This window comes from Triticum aestivum, chromosome 4A (assembly GCF_018294505.1).
Source record: "Triticum aestivum cultivar Chinese Spring chromosome 4A, IWGSC CS RefSeq v2.1, whole genome shotgun sequence".
NCBI lineage: Eukaryota > Viridiplantae > Streptophyta > Magnoliopsida > Poales > Poaceae > Triticum > Triticum aestivum.
In genome coordinates this window covers 735171805-735181860 of record NC_057803.1, presented here as the reverse complement: position 1 = coordinate 735181860, position 10056 = coordinate 735171805, and the positions used below count along the sequence as shown (strand labels likewise).

Genomic DNA, 10056 nt, shown 5'->3' with positions numbered 1-10056 from the left:
ATGACTAGTAGCACGTTCATGCAACAGTTCTAGTAGTTACCAAAATTGTCTACCCCATCTTTTCGTTTTCGTTTTGAATCGGCGATCACGCTCCACCACTTGTTTCCCAACAAGCACACAAAACTTCATTATACATACGCCCCCACCCAAAAAAATAAAATAAAACAAGCCTTCCTCAACCATCTCAACTCAACCACCTAGCTAATTAACATATAACACGAGACTTCAACCCAGTATTAGTCACTCAACACCAACTTTCACATAAATAAATAAAGCAAACATGTTTAATAGTGCATCAACGATCTATAGCTATCATGCATAGAACCGCTCTATTGGTTCATCGATTCACGTGGTTTAATAATCTCATAAAACCTCAGCTAAAACCCTAACTCGGACTGACCGACTTCAAGAGTCTAATTGCAAGAAAGTGATCATACCGCAGGCTCCAAGGAAGAACTTAATTTGGCCTCTCTCATCAATTGAAAGGAGATAAGGGCGGGCTTTCACCAATGGTTTGGGCTATTGTCCCAGCCCAACATCAGCCGAGTGCCTCACCTCTTCTGGCCCATGCAACCAAATTCAACTGCTCCTGCCTAAACCCTAACTAGGGCTCGGTTGGGTTGCCATGGTCACCACCTTAGCTGAGATGTTGATGCATGGTGGCCCAAGCGCACCATGTTGGCATTACTCATCATGCTCGAGGATTTCGCGCCACCACTGTAGGCAATTCATAATTTATAGGGTATCTAAGCCACGGAGGTCTAAAGTCAAAATGTCAAGAAAAATACGGGGATCACTAACCTTTTTTAGGCAATTCATAATTTATCAACATACTCCGGTCATTTTTAGTCTGCATATAAGTTTTGCCTGAAGTCAAAGTATCCCTATTTTGACCAAATTTATATAGAAAAAGTATCAACATTCACAATGTCAAATCAATATTGTTAGATTCATTATGAAATATAGTTTCATAGTATATATATTTGATTTTGTAAATATTCATATTTCTAATATAAATTTGATTAAACTTTGCAAAGTTTGACTTGGCACAAATCTAATACGCGGATTAGAAAGGACTGGACGGAGTACGCTTCAAGACCATACTTTTCGGCTTGGGACTTTCAGCAGTAGGAGTATCTTCAGTCTGATTTGCACTGTATTGCCTGACTGGATTTCTCAAGCAGGACTATTATACAGACAAATGCAGTTGAAAAAACATGTTTTTTATTAGGTAGTCTTTTTTTTTACTAGGTATAGTCCATAACAAACACATAAAACAAGAATCAAATGCTACCGACCGAACATTGTGTTGGACCCAATTGCGTTTTTCTTTCTCAGCGACTTATGGTTTAATGCAGCTTGAAGTTAAAAAAAAAAGACTGTTTCTAAATCTTTTTGGTTGTGCTTTGAATTTTTGATCTTTTTCGTGGGTGTATATCCGGAAGGTTGATATACGTTACTAATAAGTATCAATGGGAATGACATTGGTGCTCTTGTTTCTGGATTTATTTCAACGATGTTTGTTCAGTGGGAGAAAACGTTTGTCTCGATTACGAGACATATGTGACGACTTCGCCAATCTCAAATTGTGATGCTGGCTCAGTGTCAGTAGGACCTGCGTGCGTGCGTTCCTAGGATGTTCGTGGCTCTTATAAACTGGATCAACTCTCTTCTTTAACGCAATGCCAGAGCTCCTGTCCCCTTTAGGAGGTTCGTAAAAAAATTGAAATAAGGATGAATGAGAATGCTTCGCCACTTCAGCTCTCCCTCTTCCCTTCCGGCCGCGCACACGCCGCCCCAAACGGCGGCTGTTCGACGGAATGTCGCAGCGGACCCCCTCTCTCTCTCCGAGACCTCCGTTCTGATTGGATCCAGCTTCTCCTCCGTCGCCGGTTGCATCTCTAAAACCAATATATGCTCCGTCCGTTCGGTCGAGCACACGCCGCGCACGGCAGCTGTTCGGCGAAATGTCGCAGTGGGTCATTTGGGTTGTCCTCCTTCGCCTGGCCGGCTGCATCCAAGGCCAGTATATGCTCCGCCCGTCCTCACACTCACTCTCAGACAGCGCTACTTGTGCCTAATCATCCGGTTCAGTCCAGTCTGTCTTCAGTCTAACATTTCTTTTCCCCTCTTCTGTTGCCAGGAATTCCACCTACGGATCAGATGAGGCGTTCGCTGGAAAATCGATTCAGGTATGCAGTTGGAGGGTGAACAAGTTTGCACTGGTGGAAAAAGGAGGTTCACTCACCGCCACAGTCTCAGACCAAACAAAAACAGTCTACAGTTCAGACAAATTAAAGGTGAGCGAGGCATCCTCTCTCATTAGTTTACCCTTGACTGCCTTAATACGCTACAAACCCCATGTGACAGCGTGCATGCTAGTGGCACATTTGGACAAAGTGTCCACTGATCGATGAGTTTCTTAGTTAGGACCTCGATTCATTCCCAACTCTTCCCGTAGCTAGCTAAGTACAGCCAAGATGATGCCATTTTACAATGTGTCAGTGTCTACCTGTTCAGATCTGCAGGCTCCCTTGATTAATTGGTATGACCTCGATCAACCCCCAGGTCTTCTCAGAGCTACGTCTGGGTTACCAATTAATTTGTGATTCGCCAGTTGATCAAGAGCTGGTTGATGACAGCTCATGTCGGCACATGGTCTGGATGGTTGTTGTTCGAGCAAAGGTGAGGTATCCTCCCTCATTTTTAATCCCATGGTTATGCTCTTTTCGTTTGTGAAGCCATGTCTGTACATCCCATACTAATTACCTTCTACTTCTAGACTATTGTTTACCAATACATGCTCACGATATTATAATTGCTTTTATAATAATGTTAATTAATTCTTGGCTAGTGCCATGTTTGTATGTCTTATTCCACTTCAAATTCTTGGGGTGTATTACAACTGTGTTTGCACATCATGCTTTTCTAAAATGAAAAGACATGTGCATGGTAACTAATGGACACAAAGAATCAGGTATATACTCTAGAAAATAACTACAAACAGCAGCTTCTTAAAATGATGAATCTTAAGCTCCTCCTTAACGTACGTTTCGCATGTCATGTTTGCAGTCAAAATCTTGTCATGTTTACAATCTGTAACATACCATTCCTAGCCATAGATACAGCCTGTAAGAGCACATAATGCTGATATTTATCCTTAATTGGGGTTGTTGTACAATGCACATCTACAATCAGAAAAGAAAATTGGGCAATCACAGTTGAGAGCTGGCCGAGACATGAGTTGTGGGTGCAGCTATGCAAAGGCCTGATCCTGGGGGATTAATGTACTATATAAAAGTCAACTCATTCAGAGCAGCAAAATTATTCATAGTAGAATATACAGAACTAGTACGCGTTGTGGGTACCGCTGGTGTTCAGTTCTGTAAGCCATCGGGTAGATTAGGTAGCTGACTTTAAGTTCTATAGCCATGCTTTAGCTAATTCAGGTTTTCAACCCGGTTTCCCTTATAAACTGGATCATTCTCCTGGCATAATGACCACTTTGAGTAATATATTCAGGTGGAGGGACTCCTCCCCCGGTGTTTCTCAAAAAATATAATAAAATAAATGCTTAAGCTAATTCGAAAATTGCCAGCTAATTAGAAACAATGGATCTGCAGGCAGAAAAAAGGAGATGCTATCATTCAAAGTAAACCGATGCATGAGTTGTGGGTAAAGCTATGCCTAGAACTGATCCTTGGGATTAATAGGCACACAAAAGTCAGACTTAATTTGGTGATGCCAGCAGTGAGAATGGGCCATCGCATTGAGAACAGGCTGGTAGGGAATTAAGAACTACTATGCGTTGTGGGAATGGATGCTCAAATGTTTATGCCGTCCGATAATTTTCTTAATTAGCTGTCTTTCAGTTGTGAAGCCATGATTTGGCGGCATCGTAGATGAGGCACGATGCTGGCATGAACCTGGCTTGAGGCAACTTGACCGCATCTTCAAGCCACCTTGAACCACTCCCTAAGCTGATTTTAAAATTGGCTGCCAGCGTCGATCTCTGTAATGACAGTTCACCTATTTACTCCTCCTTCATCGACGGAAACTGAAAACAGCATTCGGCTGCATTTCGTCCAAAAAAAGCTATTCGAAATTTGCTCACTATTTCAACAGTATCCTCCCTCATTTTAAACTGTGGTTAGGTAATGCTCTTACAGTTGTAAAAAGCCCATGATTTTTCAATCCCTGAAAATTATATTTACCCCCGGTCCAGCTGGTAGACTATAGATTGCAAACTTGTCGTGACAACACGTTCCATGTTCGGTTATGTGAACGGAGGCTCCATCGATTGGTAATCAAATCAGCGAGTTTCTTAATAATGACCTCAGTCGATTGCCAAGTCCCACTTATTAATGTGTATCACTTTCAGATCTGTAGCTGCAGCGCCTAATTAGTTAGTAGGACCTCATCTATCCCCAAGTCTTCTGACAGCTATGTCTAGTTTAACAGTTAAATAATCAGGTTGCTTGATTCAGATCTGCAGTCACGTCTGTCCAATTTTATTATTGTTTTTGCTTTGGACATTGCAACCAAGCTCGCCTATCAAGCCATCATCTGCTGCCTGCTCTTCAGTTTAGACTAGGAAGAAGCATTTGCCTCCTTCACAATCCACTCATAGTCGGGAGGTAGAAAAACAATGGAAGTAACAGCGGTGAGCGTCGGCAAGGCCGTGCTGAATGGAGCACTGGGCTATGCCAAGTCCAAGGCCGCGGAGGAGATCGCCTTGCAGCTCGGTGTCGAGCGCGATGTGACCTTTATCACGGATGAACTGCAGATGATGCAGTCATTCCTGATGACGGCCGATGAGGAACAAGGCCAACACAAGGTACTCATTACCTGGGTGCAGCAGGTCCGCGACCTGGCATACAAGGTGGAGGACAGCCTTATGGATTTCGGCCTCCACGCGGAGAAGAAGCCGATCTGGGGGTGCATCCCCCGTGACCTATGTGATCGACGCCGCATCGCCATTGAAGTGAAGGAGCTAAGGGCAAAGGTTGAGGATGTCAGCAGCAGAAACCTGCGGTACCGCCTCATCAAGAAAGGTACATCTGGCTCCAAGCCTGTTGCTGCTGCTGCTGCTGCAGAAGAGCAGGCCAGCCTTGCCAGCGCGGAAATGTTTGGCATCAATGAAGCAAGGCTTGCCGCCGTCGAGGAGGGGAAACCCAAGGTGGATCTCCATCAGCTTATCACCAGTGGACCGGAGAGCCTTGGCGTGATCGCGGTGTGGGGAACCGGCGGTGATCTTGGCAAGACAAATGAGATCAGGAAGGTCTATGAAGACAAACAAGTGTTTGACAAGTTTGGATACCGTGCTTGGGTTAGGCTGATGCATCCTTTTGACCCGAGAGTTTTCCTTCACAGCCTTATGAGGCAGTTCTATGAAAATTCTCCAGAGGAAATCAGAAAGGCACAAGAAGGGACAACTGTAGGGGTTAATGTTCTGATGAAGATGGAAGGCATGGGGCAAGGTGATTTGTTTCGCGCGTTTAATGCACATGTTACTGAAAACCGGTACCTGGTTGTGATTGATGATTTATCCACTATTGTTGAATGGGATTGCATCAAAAGTTTCTTCCCGAGAAACAAGAGAGGTAGCAGAATCATACTGTCAACACGCCAAGCAGAAATTGCAAGTTTGTGCCCAGACCAACCCCTCCGAGTAACAGCGCTTAAGCAGCTGTCATCAGATCAGGCACTTTATCTGTTTCACCAGGAGGTAATACTTCATCAAGTGACCAGTGTACACTCTTTTTATCAGTGCATGTTTTGTGAAAATCGTTGCTTGTTTAGCAGCTTAATGATCCTCATAAATTAGACATCTGTATGTTTTGGTGAGCATATGAATCCTAAAGGTGCTTAGCAGAGACTAAAAGATAGCGAAGTCGTTTGAAGCCAGTGGTACTAAATGTTAGGATAGTTGTGTAGATGCTAATGTCATCAATACTAAAAGGAAGCATGGCTAGTATATTGCAGTTTGTCCTAAATCTAATTTTTTTAGCGCACACATATATAAATATTCTTATAAATCTGCTTTATTTGTAGGTTATTCCTGCACCAGTTGTTGCAGAGACCGGTTCAGGCACGGCAAAAGTTATCACTACTAAAGACAACCCATCAAAGTCCACAAGTGAAATAGAGGTGGAAAATCAACGGCCAATGTGTACTGGTGGAGATACAGTTAATAATTCTACTCCTGTAAAGAAGCTTGATCGCAGTATCACAAAGATACTGGTTGAGGAGTTGTTCACTGGGCGGGAAGCAGAGCAAGATCATGTTATCAATTTAGTTGGTAAATCAGAAAACAATCAAGAAAATAAGGTGATCTCAGTGTGGGGAATGGGAGGTCTTGGGAAGACCACTCTCATTCGAAGTGCCTACCGAAGCCAACAGCTTGGTGGCTGGAAGCGTGCTTGGGTCACTGCATTGCGCCCATTCGACTCTAAAGTGCTCATCAGAAATTTAGCTTTGCAACTACTGAGTGATGTCCAAGAAGATCCTACTGAAGCAACAGCAACTGGAGAAGAAAAGAAGAAGATAGCAACAATGGGACTTCAAGAGCTGGTTGAAGAATTAAATCTCCGTCTCAAAAATAAAAGGTGCCTCATTGTTCTTGATGATATATCAACCACTGCAGAATGGGATTTGGTCAGTAGTTGCTTGAAAAATGTTGGAATAGTCATAGTCACCACAAGGGAGAAAAAAGTTGCCAAACATTGTGCAGGAGAAGACAACAACATGTATCGTCTTAAAGGTCTGAAAGATGCTGCTGCACTTGATCTCTTAAAAAAAGGTACTTTTACTAAATGTCATGTCTTCTCTTTCCGTTTGGATGAGTCTTTTTTAGGGTATTCTTTTGCATGAGTGTGCCATCAGACAATAGTATTCAGAGTTTTATAACGTGTCTCAAACACATTTCTGATCATTCGTTTGTCTTTTGCATCGAGACATAAGATATGTGATTACTGACTTACGCTCCATACCTCCATTTTGCATCATATTACTGAGTGGTTGGCTACCTGCTTATATTTTAATCAATAAGCAAATGCACATGCACTTTTATTGTCGAAGAAATAAGGTGAAATGTGAGAGGACAACCATGGTCAATAGGTGTTATCTGCATTCAAATATGTTGATAAATAATACCATGCAATAGACTGTCTTCTCTACAGTGCATATTTTTTCTCAAACAGTTATTATTTAGCCAAGTACTTAACAATATTAAATTATATCTATGTTAGGTGTTTAAGGACAAGGCAGGAAAGGTTAATTTGGCCCTTGATATGGAGGAACAAGCAAAACTTATCTTAAAGAAGTGTGATGGACTTCCCCTTACAATATCAACTATAGGTGGATTCCTTGCCACTAAGCCTAAAACTGCTATTGAATGGAGGAAGATGCATGGCCGTATTAGTGCTGAGTTGGAGATCAACCCAGAGCTTAGGACTATAAAGACAGTCCTTATGAGGAGCTATGATGGCTTACCCTACCACCTCAAGTCATGTTTCTTATACATGGCCATATTCCCGGAAGACTACATAATTAAGCGCAAGCGTCTGGTGAAGCGGTGGATTGCAGAGGGTTATTGCAAAGAGATGTTGGGCATGACAGCAGAAGAAGTTGGTGATACCTACTTTGATGAGCTTTTAGAGAGGAGTATGATTTTGCCGGGAGAAGGTGTAAACCATCATAGTGGAAAAGTTGATTCTTGTCAGCTTCATGATATCATTCGTGAAATATGCATCTCGAAGGCTAAGGAGGAAAATCTTGTTTTCATACTTGAGGAAGGATGTTGTTTGAGCAGTACACAAGGTCCGATACGGCATCTTGTCATTAGCAGCAATTGGAAAAGAGATAAAGATGTGTTTGATAATATGCTGGACTTGTCGCATGTGAGATCAGTGACCGTGTATGGAGAGTGGACACCGTATTTCATCTCTGAAAAGATGAGGTTCCTCCGGGTCCTCGATTTGGAGGGCACAATACGGTTCAGAAATCACCATCTTGACGAAATTGGGCAGTTCCATCACCTCAGATACCTCTCTATACGAAATTGTGTTTACGTTTGGTACCTTCCTAGTTCTATTGGGAATTTGAGCCACCTCCAAACACTGGATATCAAAGGCACGCATATATATGAATTGCCAGCAACTATCACCAAGCTTCGCAAGCTACAATACCTCCGTACAACCGGTGTTCCTATTGGCGCAGAAAAGGAGGATGCCATGTTTGATTATGAGTTAGTTCAAAGGTCCATAGGCTGCAGACTTTTGGTATTTCAGCAGGCCATTTTTTTGCTGTCTCTAGTCAAATCATTTTGGAGTGCACAACGTTCAGAACTTGGCTTGAACATGCATGATATATTCAACCTGCACCGCGCTGCCTGGGTGTTTGTACACAGTGAACATAGGGATGGAGTTAAAGCTCCAAGGGGGACAGGAAAATTGACGGCAATGCAAAATCTGGGTGTTGTCAATGTTGCAAGGGGGCAGGAAAAGGTCCTAGAGGAGTTCAGTGCACTTACCCAGCTGCGTGAGCTTCATGTAGCTGGTATCAGCAAGGGAAACCAGAAAAATTTCTGGTCTGTCATTGCTGCTCACAACAAACTTCGTTCTTTGACTGTGCATGGAGATGATATAGATGGTTGTTTGGGTGGGGATTTGTTCCCACCAAAACACCTTGAGAGCCTCAAGTTGGCCGGACACCTATACAGAGTACCGGATTGGATGCATCACCTACAGAGTCTATCAAAATTGGACCTAGATGAAAGCAAACTGAAAAATGTTGTTGACATACAAACCCTCGGTGAGCTAGCAAACCTCCAGGTTTTACGACTGAGAGACTCCGTAATTGAAGAAATGAATGAGCTGCAGTTCCTTGGCTCATCTTTCCCGAGCCTGCTGGTGCTCGAGCTTTGGGTCCCGTCCAGTCTCAACCTTTTGAGGTTTGAAAATGACGCAATGCCTAAGCTCGAGCTGCTACAAACTGATGAATACCTGGAGATGAAGGGGCTACAATTTCTCACGAACCTCAAGGAAATTCGGATGGATGGTGAAGGCATCAATAAGATGAAGATGGAGTTAGAGAAGCAGTATGCGGAGCATCCAAATCTCAAGAACATCAGCTTGAAGCTGATTACCTGATGTATTCTGGCTGTCTTGGTCATGTCCTTCGTGCTCGGGTCCTCTCCTTGTAGCCTTATTTGCCTTAATTACCCTTCTTCTCCTTGTAATCTGTTGCTTGGATTCCTCAATGTGTGTCGTTCATGTCTGCATCTCTGACTGCTCATCTGTATTGATGTGCTTGGTTATGTGTATCATCTAAACTTGAGTACTCCGTCCGTCCAACCATCCATTTGTATCCGAATGGTGATACTGATATTAACATGTTACCCAATTTGTATCTTTGGCTGTTACTTTTTGTACCGCATCACATCTAGACATATTGCGAGAAAATTGATAGTGCTTCCAAGAATGCGTCTTGTAATAGGGCAATAGCTATTCAACTTGTCAGGTGCTCTGTTTGCTCTGTTTTCAAACTGAAAAAAGATCCTGTCTACGAACCTCGCATACAAACCCTCGGGATTCTACTGAATCTCGAAGTTTTATGACTGAGGGAACAGGGCAATTGTAATGAATGAGGTGCATTTCCTAGGCTCATCTTTACTGAGCTCGTGGTACTCGAGACTTGCCTCTGGCGCTGGGATAGCAATCCCGAACTTAGTTGACCTTATGAGGATTGAAAAGGACGCAATGCCTAAGCTCGAGCTGCTACAAACTGACAAATAAATACCTGGAGATGATTAACGGGCTATGGTCTCTCACACGTTTATCTTTAATGCTGGTGAAACAAAATATGGAAAGCTTCCACGGTTCCTTTTGTAAGGATAGCCTCCTTCCTTTTCAAAACAAAAAATAAAGCCTCCTTCCGTATAAACTCCACGAATGAAAAGGAAACAAATAACCAAGAAGAAAAGGAAAGAAATAACAGATTGCATTTGACACGTTTAATGTTGGCGTGAAACAAAAAGAAAGCATCAATGGTTTC

The 10056-nt window shown here is 42.9% G+C and overlaps 1 pseudogene; it reads left to right on the top strand.

The window, feature by feature from the left end:
* Positions 1-4582: 4582 nt before the first annotated feature.
* Positions 4583-9424, top strand: LOC123083476 (disease resistance protein RPM1-like; annotated as a pseudogene).
* The last annotated feature ends 632 nt before the right edge of the window (positions 9425-10056 follow it).